Source organism: Mus musculus, chromosome 18 (genome assembly GCF_000001635.26).
Source record: "Mus musculus strain C57BL/6J chromosome 18, GRCm38.p6 C57BL/6J".
NCBI lineage: Eukaryota > Metazoa > Chordata > Mammalia > Rodentia > Muridae > Mus > Mus musculus.
The window spans coordinates 35,474,446-35,492,160 of record NC_000084.6 but is presented as its reverse complement, the minus strand read 5'-3'; the positions used below and the strand labels follow the sequence as shown (position 1 = coordinate 35,492,160).

The 17,715-nt window shown below is 44.4% G+C and overlaps 1 protein-coding gene across 5 annotated transcripts in view; it reads left to right on the top strand.

The window, feature by feature from the left end:
• The window catches only part of Sil1 (endoplasmic reticulum chaperone SIL1 homolog (S. cerevisiae)), a 232,995-nt gene that overhangs the window by 7,230 nt on the left and 208,050 nt on the right, over positions 1 to 17,715 (top strand). The window lies entirely within an intron of this gene.

The window sequence follows — 17,715 nt, the reverse complement described above, 5'->3', positions numbered from 1 at the left end:
TAGCTCCTCTCGTGGAGATCTCACAGAAATTAAAGACATTTAAGCTTGAGACAGTTCTCAGAGGTTAAGAATTCCTACTGCATCAGGGACCAGTTCCTAAGCAAGGTATTTAAAGGTAACCTTGGTCTTACAGTCAGTAGGAAGTTGACTTTGATTGTGTTTGTGATGTAAAGTCTCCATCCTGAGACCTTTTTGCTCATGGTGCTTTGTCCTGGAGGACATCACTGAAGAAGATGTTTCTCAGTTCTCCCCTCCCTTGTAAACATGGTTCCTATACAGAGTGTAGCTATTGATCATAGTTATTTTATTTAGATGAGCCTCATGTAGCCCAGGATGACCTATAACTCATTTAATAGTTGAAGATGACCTTGAGGTTATTGAAACTGTTTTTTTGATTCTCTTACCTCTACCTTTAAAGTGTGTCACAGGGGTTGATGTAGTGCTGGGACCAAACCCAGGTCTTTGAATATCTAAGCAAATGCTCTACCAGCTGAGCTACATCTGTAGCCCCTGTTTGTTTTCATTTGTTTGGTTTTGGGGGTCTACAGCCAGGAGATACCTCTCTAGTTTTTTAATGCATCAGTTTTGCGATTGATAAGTTCTTTTATTGATGATAAAAGTGAGCTCTAAGCAAATTAAGTGGGCCACATAACTTCTTTAAAACTACTTACATTACTGGGATTCTGGTGATAGTGAGAGCCAGGATATAAGCCTGCGGGGCTAACAGAGGGTGACCAGAGAAATTATTAGGATTGTTGAAAACATCATAGAGGGGCTGGAGAGATGGCTCAGTGGTTAAGAGCTCCGACTGCTCTTCTGAAGGTCCTGACTTCAAATCCCAGCAGCCACATGGTGGCTCACAACCATCTGTAATGAGATCTGACGCCCTCTTCTGGTGTGTCTGAAGACAGCTACAGTGTACTTACATATAATAATAAATAAATCTTTAAAAAAAAAGAAAACATCATAGAGAGGCAAGATGCTTTTGTGATTAAACATCTTTGGTAATAGGAAACAAGAAATCTGTAGGGAAGGAGAAAGCCCCGCTTCATCTACTGTCTCACATCTGAGGGCTTCCTAATGTGTGCCTTTGTTTTCTTTTTTTTTTTTATTGGATATTTTCTTTATTTACATTTCTAATGTTATCCCTTTCCTGGTTTCCTCCCACTCCCAGAAGCCTCCTATCCTATCCTCCCTCCCCCTGCTTCTATGAGGGTGTTTCTCTACCCACCCATCCACTCCCACCTTCCCCTACACTGGGGTATCTATTGAGCCTTCATAGGACCAAGGGCCTCTCCTTCCATTGGTGCATGACAAGGCCATCCTCTGCTACATATGCAGCTGGAGCCATGTGTACGCCTTTGTTGATAGCTTAGTCCCTGGGAGTTCTGGGGGCATCTGGTTGGTTGATATTGTTGTTCTTCCTGTGGGGTTGCAGTCCCCTTCAGCTCCTACAGTCCCTTCTTTAACTCCTCTATTAGGTACCTCGCTCCTTTGTTTTCTGCTCACACAGAAGTGTCTTCCGTCTTGCCCCTTCCTCAGAAGAAATAAGATTTGAGTCTTTCTCTGAATCAGAAATAGTACTCTGGCCAGACTGCTTTGTTGTCTGTGAGGAATAGGACTGTAGACACCAGTGGACTGTATCTGGTGACCTAAGCAACCCTTGAATACCTCTCTCTAAAAGAGAAAGAAAGGGAAAAACAAAGAGTACATGTGAAAACAGTCTAAAACAGGCTTATTTGGGCATGTGGTGCTATGCTATCTGTTTGCTAGCTACCAGATTTCTTTTCTGTAAGCCTTAGTATTGGGTCTATAGGAAGGGAATAACACCTCCTCCTCCTGTAGCTGTGCTGAGAGGATAGATATGGAAAGTGCTGCCTCTGGTAGAGTGTAACTGCTCTGCTGTCAATTTCTATAGGATGGAGATTTTCTGGGCTCGGGCTGGCTGGTTCAGAGCCTGTGTGGAGGAGGTCTCTTGCTTTCCGATCTTCAGCCAGATGTGAAGCAGTGATCGTATAAAGGGGTCCTGGACCTCAGTCAAAGCTTTCCCCTGATTTCTCTGCTCATTTCTGGCCTTTGGTACAGGTCTAGGAAAGCACAGCTTTGTGCTGAAGTTGACTATTTTTCTATTGAAGAGTTATAGCTGATGAGCTGGGTCTGGTGGTACATACCTTTAATCCCAGCACTTGGACCTCTGCGTTTTAGGCCAGTCTGGTATACAAAAGCTAGTTCCAGGACAGCAAGGGCTGCACGGAGAGACCTTACCTCAGTCTTCTCTCCCCATTAAAAAAAAAATATTTATAGCTGAATTGGGTGTGATGGCAAATGCTTGTAATCCCAGCACTTGGGAGGTGCAACAGGAGAATCAGAAGTTTAAGGACATCTTTATATAATAAATTTGAAGCTAGCTTGGGCTACATGAGACACTGTTTTATCAAACCAAAACAGGTCTGATTGGTTAGCTGAGTTATTTAGAATGTGATTCTATTGAAACCAAAACAAATTATTTATAAAGTCTTTATAACTGATACAATGGGAATAGATAAAATGCCCCGAAGCCATTTCACCACACTAATCTCAAACCAGTTTATTTTACTTTTTAAAATTGAGCACTGTAACTCTAGTGCCTATGCCTTGTTCTTTGGAATGAATCAGGGTGAAACCTCATTATTCTGTGGGAAGCCAGTCTGACTTGGTTTAAAAAAAAAAAGGAATTAGAGAATTTTGAAGAAAATGCCCTTGTTTTAAACTTCTCGGCAAGCCTCTGCAGTCTCCTTCTTAGCTTGTCTATTGCTCTGTTTCCCATTACTGTGCTTCTCAGTCATTACAGAAACCACCTCCTATTTCAGACTTCCTACATGCAGTGTTGCACAGTGAACACAGACCTGGACACCTTCCATGGCACCCATTGCAGTAAGTTGTCGTGGTGTTCCAAGCCTATGACCATGTATTCCTGTCTGACAACTGGAATTACACTCTGAATTGTTACTCACCTGTGCCCTCTGTTCCTGATAGACCAGGCATGTGCTGCATTAAGTGTGCCGTGTGCTTGTGTCCCTGCCGGCTCTCTTGCCAGAGCATTCTGGGAGCTCTGCTTTATGCTGCAGAGCTGCCTTCTTTGGTGAGCCCCATTAACTCCTTATCGGTATCCCATAGCAACACCTTGGTAATTGAATCCAGCACTCCTTATTCTGGTTAGTTATTTGTCTCTTATTGTATGAGCTGCTCAAGGACACAGGGTATACTTTTATTTTGTGTCTCCTAGCATAATGCTGAGTGTATTATAGACACCATGAATGTTGTTGAATTAACTTGGAAACCCGAGAACTGTTAAAATCTTCCTTCCTTGATGCCCAGCAGCAGTGAGTTCACCACGCTCTGTTCTCTAGCCCACCATATCCAAAGCTGCCTGATTTCTTAGACCATGTCTTATGTTCTTAACTAGATTAGAAATTCTTTAGAGAGTGCCTTCCTTATTCCCTGTAGGTACTCATCCCTCAGCACAGTTTCTGGCACAGAGATGGGGTCTGAGAAAAGCTTGTTAGTACAGAATTCTGCCGTTTGGTCAGTTAAAGCATCTGCTCAGTTGAGCAGTTTCTTCTGTTGCTCACTGCATGGGAGACAAGAACTTAAGCATTTTCAGGGCCAAGTTAGTATGAAGCAGCAAGGAAGGGTGGCCTGTGTCAGATTGGAGTGTTTATGAGGGGAAGCTGCTTGTTAGCTTGTCCTGGGCAAGCACGGCTCTCATGACCTCATTGTCTCTTATGACAAGAGAAGCTAGAAACAGATTTTTTTTTTTTTTTTGGTACAGTCTCTGGGGATTATCATAGCTCATCTGTGGTCTGCTTTTCACCTGTTCCAGACCTATGGGTAGAGACCAGAATTTACATATTTAGATTATTCATAGAAGAATAAGAGTAGAGGACATACTTGGATGCTTTTGAAGGAGTTTTGGTGAAAGCCTGGCTCTGGTTAGAGTACCTAATTGGTGGTCTTGTAGAACATCACTTGAGTTCTCTGCCCCGTTCACCCGAGTACTCTGACTTTGCTGGGTTATGAAAAGCAACTTAAAATATTAAAAACTGTGTGTGTGTGTGTGTGTGTGTGTGTGTGTGTGTGTGTGTGTGTGTGTATGGTATGTGCACATGAGGACTGGTGCCCTCGGAGGCTAGAGGTCTGTTAGAACTTGAGTTACAGGTAGTTGTAAGTTGTCTGACATGGTCTAACTCGGGTCCTTTGCAAAAGCAGTATGTGCTCTTTAAAAAAAAAGATTAAAAAAAAGATTTAAAAAAAATTATGTGCATTGGTGTTTTGCCTGCATGTATGTCTTTGTGAGGATGTCAGATCCCTGGAACTGGAGTTACAGACAGTTGTGAACTGCCATGTAGGTGCTAGGAGTTGAACCTGGGTCCTTTGCAAGAACAGCCAGTGTTCTTAACTGGCTGAGCCATCTTTCCAGCCCATTAAATTTTTTCTCCTCCCCTCCCCTCTCCTCTGCTCTCCTCTCCTCGTCTTTGAGATAGGGTTTCTCTGTATAGCCTTGGCTGTCCTGGAACTCACTTTGTAGACCAGATTGGCCTTAACCTCACAGAGATCCTCCTGTCTCTGCCTCCCAAGTCCTGGGATTAAAAGCATGCACTACCATGCCCATTCCTTATGTGCTATTAACCACCAAGCTACCTCTCCAGCCCCCAAAGCTGGTTTTGAAAGATGGTGTCTCTGGGATGTCTGTAAATTTTGTCTTTTTGCCCAGTCTCTGCTGAGGCCGTTTGACAGTTCTAGGACTGTAGTATTCAGGCTGGTGTAGCCCAAGGTCCCAGGAACAGTCTGTGAAGAGCCCTGAAGGAGCAAACACATGAAGGAAGTATATGTATGAAATGATGGCCTAAATGTGGCCAGCCAAAGGGCAAAGCAGTGTAGAACCCAGGGGAGTTGGTACCACATGGAAGCTTTTGCAGGGCAAACCCTCCCTGCTGGTTCTCACTTTTCTGGCAGTCCCCGCAAGTGCTTGTTTGGCTTTACCTTCTGGCAAGGGGAATGTTGCTGTTGATGTGATTCCCAACCAAGGCAGAAACTAGCCAGTTGGGACATCCCTGGAAGAACATACGAGAAACTGAAAGCAGATGATGTCTCTGTGAGAATGGGATGGAGGGAAGACTTGACTTTTCCTCATACACTTTTGTGTTTATTTTCAAAGTTGTAATTTTTTAAAAACAAAATCTTAGCTGGGCATGGTGGCGCTCGCCTTTAATCCCAGCACTTGGGAGGCAGAGGCAGGCGGATTTCTGAGTTCGAGGCCAGCCTGGTCTACAGAGTGAGTTCCAGGACAGCCATAGCTACACAGAGAAACCCTGTCTCAAAAAACAAACAAACAAACAAACAAACAAAAAAAACCCCCAAAAAACCAAAAACAAACAAACAAACAAACTCCCCAAAAACCAAAAACCAAACTTTTTTAAATTTAGGAGATGCTTTTTTATGTATGAGGTTTATCTGCATGTACACCTGCATAGGATCACATTATAGATGGTTGTGGTTGCTGGGGATTGAACTCAGGACCTCTGGAAGAGCAGCTAGTGCTCTTAACCACTGAGCCAACTCTCCAGCCTGCAAGTTTGTATTACTGATACTAGGAATTGGGCCCAAGACATGTACTCTCCCTTGTGATTAATAATTTGTATTCATTAATTTTATTTTGTATGTGTAAAGAGGGTAACTCTTTAGAGTCCATTCTCTCTTGCCATTTTGTAGGCCCTGGGGATTAAACATAGGACAGCAGGTCTGTGTGTGAGTGCTTCTACCTGCTGAGTCATATCCCTGGCTGCTGCTGCTGCTGCTGCTGCTGTTAGACACTGTTTCCTTCTGTAGCCCTGACTAGCCTAGAGAGCAGGCTGCCCTTGAATTCTTGGATAGTTCTGCCTCTGCCTTTAAAGTACTGAACCAGCAAGCATGTACCATCATGTCTGGCTCCCCGCCCCCCAACCCCCCCCAAATATAAGAGTGATATAGGCAGGCCTGGCCTCCATTGCTGCTGTGCAGCTGAGGAAGACCTTCGACTTCTTCTGATCTTCCTGCCTCCACCTTGCAAGTGTTGGGATCACAGGTGTGCAATGTCACATGTGATTTATGCGGTTTTGGAGATTGAACCCAGGGCTTTGTGCATGCTGAGCAAACACTCTTCCATCCGAGCTACGTTTCCAGCCCTCATCATTAATTTTCAGAGCATCCCTGCATAGACCTGTATGTGAGTTTCCTTATTATTCCTGAGATGTACATTTCTCTGCAAGTCCATAGACCCAGTCACTATAGACTGTACTTCAGAGGTGACAGATTGGACTTGGAGTTTGTTATTCAGAGGTCTTTGGGGTGACAGTCAGGCCGAAAATATGTCCAGTATTTTCAAATTGTTTTGAGGGCCTTTTGAACATATTATTTTAAAAAAGACTTACAAATATGCTATTTTGTGTGATACTTAGAACATCTTTATTTTATTGTAGTAAAAACGTGAGGCTGACAGAGTCTGTCAGAAGCACACAGCTACAAGGACAGTGCTGTGACTGACCAGCAGCCTTACCTCATGTCCACATGCTTTGCCTTTTGTTCTTATGCTCTGGTTGAAGCTGGGGCAGGAATAAAATCCTCATGGTTCTGCTTTTGTTTTAAGCCTTCCTAACTCAGGACTCTAAATTACATTGGCATTAATAGGGGTCAGTAGTATCTTCTTTATTTTCTTTTTTTTATGGTTTTTTGAGACAGGGTTTCTCTGTATAGCCCTGGCTGTCCTGAAGCTCACTCTGTAGACCAGGCTGGCCTCGAACTCAGAAATCCGCCTTCCTCAGCCTCCTGAGTGCTGGGATTAAATTCGTGTGCCACCATGCTCTTCTTTATTTTCAGGGTGAGGTGAAACTAAGGCTCTGTTGGGATTGAATCTTTTAGGGGAGTTTGACAGCCTGGTTACCTGTTCTTTGCTGAGACTTATTGCTGCTATTAGGAAGAGGGCTTTGTTTCCAGGTTACAAATCTTTTTAGCAAAGAAGTAAGTATGGAATAGAATTGGAAAGACTCATGTGGTCCTTGGATCTGCTGATTTAATCTTCACAACCCAGAGAGAGTAACCGTTGTAAAGTGTGCAGGATGGGTTTAGATTAATATCCTGACAGTGTGTGGCATGGCATGTAGGACATTCTCCCTGGAGGCCACCTCACCATACGAAGCTCTCCTTTGCTGGGTGGCCGCTTCTGTAGGCCTTTCTAGCAGGGGTTGTGCACCATGTGAATCATCAGCTCCCCTAAGCTTCAAACCCCACCGTTAACTGATGGAAGGCCTTCCATGGGAGGCAGAAGGAATAGCCTCCCTCGACAGAGTTTTAATTGTCCTTTGCTGCCCCTGGATTTGTGCAGGCTATTCACCTCCATTAGAAACGCCAGTTTATCTGTATTGCTGGTCTCTTGAGACATGTGTATTATAAATCACCCTCCTTCCTAACTCTGCCACTCCTGAGGTCAAGGGTGTGAAGGTCTCTGGAAACTCTGGGGGCGCACGAGCACTATGGTGGGAAGACTCTTTTGTTTCTAAGGACCAAGCAGAAATCCTTGGCATGGAAACTCTGCTATTTCTACTTGAATCAAAATGTAAAGCTTTCAAATATCATTCTGTGCATTACTGACACAGCTGGGAGTTGGGGAGGTTCTTTTTAAATCTTTGAAAAAATTTGTTCGTATGTGTAGAGGTCATATATCCCCCCCACCCACCTTGTGTTCTTGTGTGCTGGTGCATGTGTGTCAGGGTATGTGGCATGTAGATGCCAGCTGTCATCAGAAGCTATTTATTTATTTATTTATTTGTTTGTTTGTTTTTTTGAGATGGGTTCTCTATGCAGCCTTGAATGTTCTGTATGCCCTTGCTACATAGAGCAGGCTGGCCACAAACTCAGAGATATGTTTGCCTCTGCCTCCTAGATGCTGGGATTAAAGGCATATAACCCTAACCCCCCCCCCACTAGCAACCTTGTTTTTTGGGGGACAGGGTACTTCACTGGGAGCTGGGGCTTGCCAATCAGGCTGGCACTATCCTTAGCACTGCCTTTTCCTGCCTCTCCTGGCCTCCAGTGGACCCAGCTTTTTATGAGGGTACTGGGGATTAAACTGAGGTCTTCATCTTTGTGCAGGAGGTACTTTGCCAACTAAACCCTCTCCCCAGCCACGACCTGTGCTGTGCCAAAATGTTGTCGGGGTGTACCGGGTGATAGCTTAGTTCCGGCTTCTGCAGACTTAGCTGCTCACCCAGACTGTAGTTCCAGGGGCTTCCATAGGCATTTGAAATCATAAAAAGTGTGAATCAATAATTCCAGTTAGCAAACTCCAGAACATGGCTACCAGGTTGATTTGTGTGAACTGGTAAGAGCGTTCTCTTCATAAGAAATCAAAGCCAGCTTGCCTTGGAAGGAAATCAAGACACAGTGTGGTAGAAAGCTTTTGGGTCATTGCATTGGCTATGCCCAGGTTCAAACCAGGTGCTCGCTGGGAGACTTCAAAGACTCTTTAACCTCTTTGCTCTTATTTCCTCATTTGCACCCCATAGAGGTTTCAAGGATATACATAGTAAGTAGGCGTATGGTCAGTGTTGTGTACCATTCGCTCGCCTCTTCTCTACCTCTTCACCCTTCCTCAGTGTCCTTCGAGGGCGGGCCATGTCTGCAATCCGACTAGAATGTCCTTTCAGTCTGTTAGGTCACCAGCTCTGCAGATACTCACACAAATCTCCAGGTTCTCCTTTATTTTTTTCTTTGCAAACCATGGTTCTTGTGTTACAGATTTTAGTAACAGATTCTAGTTCTTGTGAGTCACTTCCAACCCAATATCCTTTACAGGTAGCAGTTAACCTATTGTTATTTGCTAAGCACTGTGTGTCAGATTTGTTTGGCTACTGGGTAGTGGTAAATGTGGTCTTTGTCCTCAGTAACACTTCTCTGAACTCCCTCCTTAGATGGCTTACTTTTGATTAATCTTGTTCATCCTGTGTGGTTGTCTATGGATTTCCTCCTAAGAGGGCAATCTTCTCCCTAGTCCTAGGGGACAGTGCCTCTTTGTGTTGCATGAGCTTTGCCTACTGGCTCGCCTGCTCCCAAGAGATGAAAGCAGTGTGCTGAAGCAAAAGGAAAAAGCCCCCAGGGCCACTACTGCCTCAGCCACACAAGTCCCACTGAGCCTGGGCTTAGCATTCCTGAATGTCCCTTTTCTCCTTGTACACAAATTATAGTGTTCACTGGTAATTTAAATTCAAATAACCTTCCACCCCCTCTCCTCCTTAAAAAAAAAAAATAAAGCCTGTGTATTACAGGGTAGAGAACAAAGCAGGCCAAGCTGGTCTCCTGGTGGGGTTTGTTTCTCTTGTGTTTTTAGCTGGCTTTGCCGTGGGTGGTCTTTGCTTTAATAGGGCTGATATGTAGTTCAAGTATATTGATATTCTGTAGTCATAGAGTCATATCTTTTCCATCCTTGTTTATCATAAATAGTGTGACAGGTAAATTCGGGGGCTTTGGCTGACAGGCTTCCTGACTTTGCCTCTTTGCTTTAGGCTTCAGACTCTATCTAGCCCCTACTGGGCTCTGCATAAAGAAGGCTCTGTGGCCAGCATGCTGATTCTATGCTTCAAAATAGGAGCCCGAAGATAGCCTTCTGTTTCTCTAACTCTCCCTATTGCCAGTTTCACTGGCAGCTGCCAAGAAATGTGTATGGGGAAGCAGGCAGAATAGCTCTCTCGGAACCATTTATTTGAGAACACCCAGTGGAGAAATGGATTGTCTTTTCACCCTCTCTTGCTGTGGTGTGACATTGTGATTTGGGACTGCTTGTCCCTCTGCATATGTATATGACACATCCAGCCCTGTTGGTGTTTTTCACAATAAATTGTTTTCTGGTTGGTGTTTCCCTCAATTCCTTCATCTTCCTGGGAGACTGGGCAGGTATGCTGACAATTAGGGGACCCAGCTGAGCCTCTTGTTTCTAGGGTCGTGACCTCCAAAGGCCTGGTGAGTGATCCCAGATACACCCCATTAACATCATTGGGCTGATCATTTGCTGTATTTAGACCTAGTGTAAAGAGTCATCTAGAGGCTTGGTTGGAAAGGAGAAGGCATGACATAATTATTGCTTCTGTACCAGTTTAACCTATCAGCCAACAGATTGTCAAGTGCAGGAAAATAATGTTATTATAATGGAATAATAGTTATAATAATCTGCTGACATAGACTTTGATAAGAGGCAGATTCTGAAATAAGTACAGGGGGAGGGGCTAACCTTAAACTACAGCACAAAGAGCGGGTATTATTCCTTCTAGGAGATGCCGAGTAGATGACAATTGAAGTATGAAGTTGTTACCCTCTCTGCATAGGTGGAAGAGCTATGGAGACTTGAGATAGGGTTGTATACCTGCAATTACTTTCTGAGCAAGTGAGGGAGCACAGAGTGGTTTAAGGTGCTCTGTCTGGACTATGGGACTATCATCTCAGTGCTCAGCAGCAGTGGCTCCTAGGAAAGGCAGAGAATTCTTATTTGGGGGAAGGTTTTATTTGTTTTGTTTTATTTTGGGGACATGGTATCATTGTGTAGCTCTGGCAGGCTTGAAACTTGCAAGGTAGATCAGGCTGGTCTTGAACTCTCGGGGATACACATGCCTTTAACTCCTGAGTGCTGGGATTACAGGTATGCACTGTGACATCTAGCTTTTAAAAGGGATTTTTTAAAAAAAGTATAAAGTGTGGGTCTGTATGCATATATGTCTGTGGAGGCTAGAGGCATCAGATCCCTCTGGAGCTGGAGTTACAGGTGGTTGTGAGATGTCCAATGTGGGTGTTGGAAGTTGAACTTGAGTCACCTGTAAGAGCAGTATGTGTTCTAAATCACACAGCAATTTTTCCAGGGCCTCATTTAGGATTTTAAGGAAATCCAGCTTCATCCAGAGTTGTAGAATGGCTGTCGTCTTCATTAGCTCAGCTGTGCTTGATTGTGAAAGACCATCCCAATGAGCCAGCTTGTGGGTGGTTGACGCTCCCTCATATCAAGAGGGAATGAGGAGGGCCTTTGGACTCAGCCATTCCTCCCAAGTGTTTGTATGTAATTCTGACCTAATTGCATGTGGGATCTTGGAAGGTGCTAGAGTATTAGGCTGGGGAATGTTAGCTGAAGGGAGCTCCATCTACATGCATATGGGGAAGTCATCGTGCATGCTGGGTGAAGACTCTAGTGTGGTTGCCTCATGGTCGTCTGTGCTTCTGTAAACAATCCCTACTGTCTCAGTTAGAGTTCTACTGCTGTGAACAGACACTATAACCAAGGCAACTCTTATAAAGGACAACATTTAATTGGGGTGGTTTACAGGTTCAGAGATTCAGTCTGTCATCATCAAGGTGGGAATATGGCAGCTTCTAGTCAGGCATGGTGCGGGCAGAGCTGAGAGTTCTACATCTTCATCTGAAGGCTGCTAGTAGTGTAAGACTGACTTTAGGCAGCTAGGGTGAGGTCTTAAGCCCACATCCAAAATGACACAATTACTCCAACAAGGCCACACCTCCTAATAGTTCCACTCCCTGGGCTGATAATAAACAAACCATAACACTTACCCATGTAAGTCCAGTAAACTGGTTGGTTCCCTAGGGTGAGCTTTGGTGGATCCTACTTTGGCTTGTTGTTGGGTCCTTGTAATGAATGATATTTACATCTTCCCAGGGAAGGAATTATTACAATACCCATAGCTTCAGATGGTGAACCATAGGAAATGCAGACGCACTGCATTTTGTCCAAGCCAATGTGAAGGTGTTGGTATAGAAGACAGTCCTTTTCTTTTCCAGAAATTCACTAGTTCTGGCTAGAAAGATGGTGGTGAAGGGGTGAGGACGTGATCTCTAAGGCACTGAGCAATGAAAAAGTATTTGGATTTAGGGTGATCTAGTTTTTTTTTTTTTTTTGGCTGTACTATTCGACCAGTTGCTTAATCTTGCAATATATCAAAAATCCACATATATGTTCTTGACTTGCATTAATATCCTATATCTATAAGGAATCTTTCACTATGCCTGATACTGTGTAGAGCTCAGTAAATATTTCCATCTCTCTCTATTCCCACTCCTGCCATCCAAAAAAATGGAAAAATAGGGGGAAGGTCCTCCAGCTTCTGCAGAAGAGAATTTTGACCTCAATTAGAGCTTTGTCTGAACCTTTGAGCTGCCGATGTTGCTTTGTGAGCCATGATCTATAGTCCTCTGAAGCTGCCTCATAGGGGACACTTTGATAGTTAATGTTTGTACATTTATGCTTTCTGCAAGAAGTAAAGAGAGGGTTTAAAGTCCCTTTAGGGAGCAGTGTACCTGCCTTTGCAACTTTTTTTCCTTTCCGTTTTCCTTTGGGTAGGTCACTTGGGGGCACTGCCTGCCCTGGGGATCATTCATTTCTTGCAAGGGCCGCTGGTTGTTTGGCTCTGTGTCTTTACTGGGTAAAGGATTTTGTGTTTCTGCTTTGGCCTCTGCTGTGGACTTTTATTTTGGAAGACCAGATAGAGCACACAGACAAGGTGATATCTTTTTAGACTATTTTTGGCAGTAGGCCAGCTTGTCACTATGGCTACCACCCTTAGAAGAATGGCAGGACATAGAAAATAACTTCTGTAAGAAATTTGGAAAAGAAGGGGGAAGGGAGAAATGATTGGGCTTAAGGTCATTTAGGGAGAACAGCTTCTTTAGGTAGAATCTTTTGATTTGGAAACTTTCATTTCCTGTCTCTGAAGTTTTGCCTTTTTAATAATAAACTTATATAGAATGTCTGTTACATTCCTCATACTTTCAGGCCCAGAGATTCATTCATGAACTCTTCAGATATAGTTCCTATTAGAGTGTATTTATGAACATCCACATTAATCAAGACACAAATAGAAAACTGTAACCGTGTATTGAGAGAAAGGGATGGCATACCATCAAAATATTTGGTAGGGATCATCTGGGATGAAGACTGTATCAAGGAAGGCTACCCTGAGAGGGTGGTTGAGTACAATTATGAAGAACAAATAACTCTCTACACCGTGTGACATGGGCTGAGCTTCTCAAGCAAAGATCCCAGCTACTTTTTTTTCCTATGACAAATACTTGAGAAAAACAACTTAATGAACAATAATTTTGACCCACAGGTTTAGATGCCATAGTTCATAGTCTTTGGCTTCATTGACTCTGGGCTTCTGGTGAGCAGGATATGGTGATAAGGCATGGAGTTAGAAGCTTCACATCTCATCGTGACAGGAAGCAGACAGAGACAGAAGACGTCAGGATAAGACATGTGTCCTCCTTCCCCCAATAGTCTGTTGAGATTACTAATTTAGATTTGGTGTATATGTGTGTGTGTGTGTATGTATGTATGTAGGTGCATGTGAGGCTAGAGGTCACTCTTTAGTGTTGTTCTTCAAGTACTATTCACCTGTTTTCTTGAGACAGGGTCTCTCATTGGCTTGGTAATCACTGACTAGGCTAGGTTGGCGAGCTAATGAACCCCAAAGATCCTCCATCCCTGCTTCCCCAGTACTCAAATTACAAGTCTGTGCTACCACACCTGGCCTTTCTTGTGTGAATTCTGGGCTCACCAGGCTCATTTTGTACAACAAGGACTTTTATTCACTGAGCCATCTTGATGGCCCTATTTTTATTTCTGTGGTGTGTGTGTGAACATACATGTACATGCATGTGTGTGTGCTGCAGCACTCAGAGCTGGTTCTCATTCTGTGCTGTGGGTTCTAGGAGTAGAACTCAGGTGATCAGGCTTGGCAGCAAGTGCCTTTACCTGCCCAACCATATTGTCTGCTCACCAGTTTCTGTTGTTTTTGTTTTTGAGAGAAGGTCTCACTATGTAGTTCTGACTGTCCTGGAACTCACTATGTAGACCAGGCTGGCCCCAAATTCACAGAGATCTATAGGTATATTTTTTGAGCTACTTTATTGGGTCCTTATATTTTACCACCCTTCACCCTTCTTCCACCCTAATCCCTTCCAACCCAACACTAGTAGAAGAGAAAGAAGATTATAAGGGAAAGGGGGCATGGATCTCTTTAGACTACTTTCTGCTGATTAGGAGCGTTGAGTTCCTTGGAACAAGTCCAGTCTTCGTCATCAGGATATCCAATTTCTTCTTCTCTTCTCTTTGCTTATGGCCACTTGACAAACCACAGCAACAGGAACCAGCAGCAGGGAGAGCAGCAGCTTCTCCAGCCTCTTACAGCTCTGACGAGAGCGTCCCCAGAATCCCAAGTGCAAACTGTCTTCAGGTGGCAGAATCATGCCCCTCCCTGCCACAGCGAGAGACAAATTACAGTGAGCTGCTGTGGACAGTCTGAAGCAGCCTCATATCTCACACCTGGGATTAAAACAAAAACATATTCCCATAACATAACTGGGTTTTAAAACCAATACTCTAGCTACAGAGGTCTGCCTGCCTCTGCTGGGCTTAAAAGACTACTAGAAAGGTACCACCACCACACCTGGCTGGTTGTTGTTCTTTTGAGTCAAGCTGTTGCTGTGTAGTTGACTCAGTCCTCTAGTTGTCTTCTTGCTCTAAGCCTCCTGAGATTATGCTTGAGTACCTCCGTGCTCAGCCTCACAAATGTAAACAGCAGTGTGCTTTACTTCTTTCCTTGTGCCAGTTCCATTAGGTAGACATCCCAGATTCACCATCACAGCAGGGTGAGGAGGTGCATGCCTATAGTCCAGCATTCGGGGGCAGTGGCACGAGGATCAGGAGTTCAAGCCTAGTGTTGACTACCCGAAACTCTACTCCCACACCCAAGATCATAGTTAGGGCTGTGGAACTTATTGAGGAGCTAGAGCACAGAATTGAAAGGAGGTGGGTGACCAGGTGAGGATGGAGAAGTTGGCCTGCGCCATTGACTCTGATCCAGTGGGGTTTTTTTCTTTTTTCCTCCCTCTTTCCCTTCCTCCCACCTTCCCTCCTCCCCTCTTTCTTTTTTTGTGGTTGTTTGTTTTATACCACAAGTCCCTCCTACTTCCTCAATCCTCTGACTATACAGTGGAGAGAACTACTTCAGCTCATTTGTGATATTCTACACATTGACTGCTGTCAAGAGAGAATGTGTGTTCACCAAAACAGGTCAGCCATGAAGGCACCTCACATTTAGTTGTCCAGAGGAATGCCTTGAGAGGGCTTGTGGTTGTGGAATGAGATGATTGGATTTGTAATACAGGGGTGGCTTTTGATGAAAAGGAGAGTGGGAATCTGAACAGGAGTATTGTTGGAATAGATTGCTTATTTTTCTTCAATCTGCAAATGGATTTTTGGACTTGTTGGGAGAGGGATGAAAGGCCAGGGTAGGGGAGGAGGTGAGAGGATAGGATGTAATGAAAGCACAATATATTCATATGTAAGTGTTATAGGGAAACCCCACTAATACTAGAGTTAGTATACATTAATAATTATAATAAAATTAATAGGAAAATATTCTTTCCCTCTTGCCTCAGGCCCTCTCTCAGTGTCATAGTGTATTGTGAGGGCTAGCTGGCTCCTCAGTAGACATAGTGGTCTAGTTTGGCATCATTCCACCTGCATAGAAGACTTGGAATTTTCAGGTATGTCACTTGCTAGTGTTTTACAACTTCAGAGCCATTTGTAACCTGCTATGTCACCAGCTTTCTGTTAGCTGTCATTTCTGGGTGGGAGCTAGCTACTTCTTTAACCTTGAACCCCGTTAGCCATTGACGCTGGGTTTCCCTGAGATGCAGTGTCAAGTTAGCAAAAATGGCACCTTCAGATGGTATAACATTTGGTTCTAGCTGGCATAAAGGAAGTGAGAATTTTGGGTTCTTTGAAAAAGCACAGAGATAGGAATGTGCCTTTGTTTTAATCCCAGGTGTGGGGATGTGGGGCTGCTTCAGACTGTCCACAGAAGCTGCCTGTGGGTTTATTTGCCTCATGCTCTAGCAGAGGTGTGATTTTTGCCAGCTGCAGATAGTTTCTGTGATTGTGTGACATTTGGAATTCTGGGGAGTTATCAAAGGGTATATAAATGCTAGGGCCCCAAGAGGTTGGCCGGTTGTTGTTGTTGTTTGGTTGCTGGTTGGTTGTCGGTTGCTGTTGGTTGTGGTTTGTTAAATAGTCATGTGCAAAGAACAACAGAACAAACTAGATATTCTGACAGTGAAGACCAAACTTGCCCTAAGGAACTTGACACCCTTTATGTTGCTCCCTTTACCCCTTTTTACTCTCCTATCTAGTGTTAGGGGGTTGAAAGGGTAGAAGAAAAGAGGTAGAGAATGGTGGAAAGAAAGAAGAACCCACTAAGTAGCAAAAGACACCAGCTACAGATAGACATATTCTTCCCTCCAACAGCTAATGTCTGGAGAGGCAGAAACAAACGGGGATTGCTCCCACTATGGCCAGGAAGATAGAAGTATAGGAGGAGCTGTGGTATAAAGTGCCTTGTGCTGCCAGAAAGTTACTAAGTACATGATGGGCAATTTCAGACCCCTGGCCGATTTAAGATCCTTCCTCAGTGATACTGTGGTTCTACCCACTGCCCCGCTCACTTGTATGGGAAGGCTGTGTTACAACATGGTGATTAAGAGGGTGGTCCTTGGAGTTGGGCTGACTTGAGTTAGAGTTGAGACAAAGCTCCAACAGGGTGCAGTTTCTTCCTGGGAGAGAAGCAGGCACCAGACTCCTTCTTGTGAAAGCTGTGATGTGTGTTAGCCTAGCAGAGCTTTGGTGGCGGGATCACTCAGAATCGGGGGCGGGGGCCATTATAGCTGGAAGGCAGAAGATAGAGTCAACGAAATTGCTCATGAGTGTTAAACGTTAATCTTTGTCCTGTTTGGGTTTGGACTATGCTCTGGTCCAATGACCCCACTTTTCTTACTGTATGTTTGTAGTAAGTTTTGAAATAAGGAAGGTGACTACTGTCCTTTTTCTTTTATTTTGCAGTGGGTTCTTGTACTATATCCCAGACTGGTTTCAACCTCAACTTCCAGGATACTGGGCACTGATCTGGCCATATCATAGCCTGGAACACTAATTTTTTTTATTTTCAAATTTCTTATTCTCGATGAATTTTACATCATGCACCCCAGTCCCACAGATCTTCCTGTCCTTTCCATGAGAAAACAAACAAACAAACCAACCAACCAACCAACCAACCATCTTATCACCACAGGCATGTCACACCTTTTGTCCACACGTCTTTACTTGCAAATGTTCATTGCAGTGAGTCATTGGTCCATCAATACTGGATCCTCATGGGATTTCTCTCAGGTGTCCTGTTGTTCTCCTGTGTCATGGAGATCCTGTGGCTTTGGTTCTGCAGGACCAGCTGCTTCATGTGTTCTGGTAGTTCATAGATGGGGTAGATATTGGGGTAGGCCTGGGTGTTACCTGAGTTGGTCAGCCCACACTAGCTCTCCAGCTCTCTTGCCACTGAGCCAGCTCTCCTTCTTTGCCCAGTTGAGGGATGGAGCCAGTTCTCATGCACTCATGCCATGGGGGGGGGGTAGCTCTCCCGCACCCATACCACCAGGGCCACCTTTACTGTATTGCCCGAGTGAGATACTAGACTACTCTCCTGAGTGCTGCAGCTGGGTGGGGGGGGGGAGGGGGGACCTCTCCCATGTTGCCCAGGCTAGGGGCAGGGCCAGGGCCAGCTCTCCTGTAGTCACGCCCTCAGGAGGGAGTTTTGC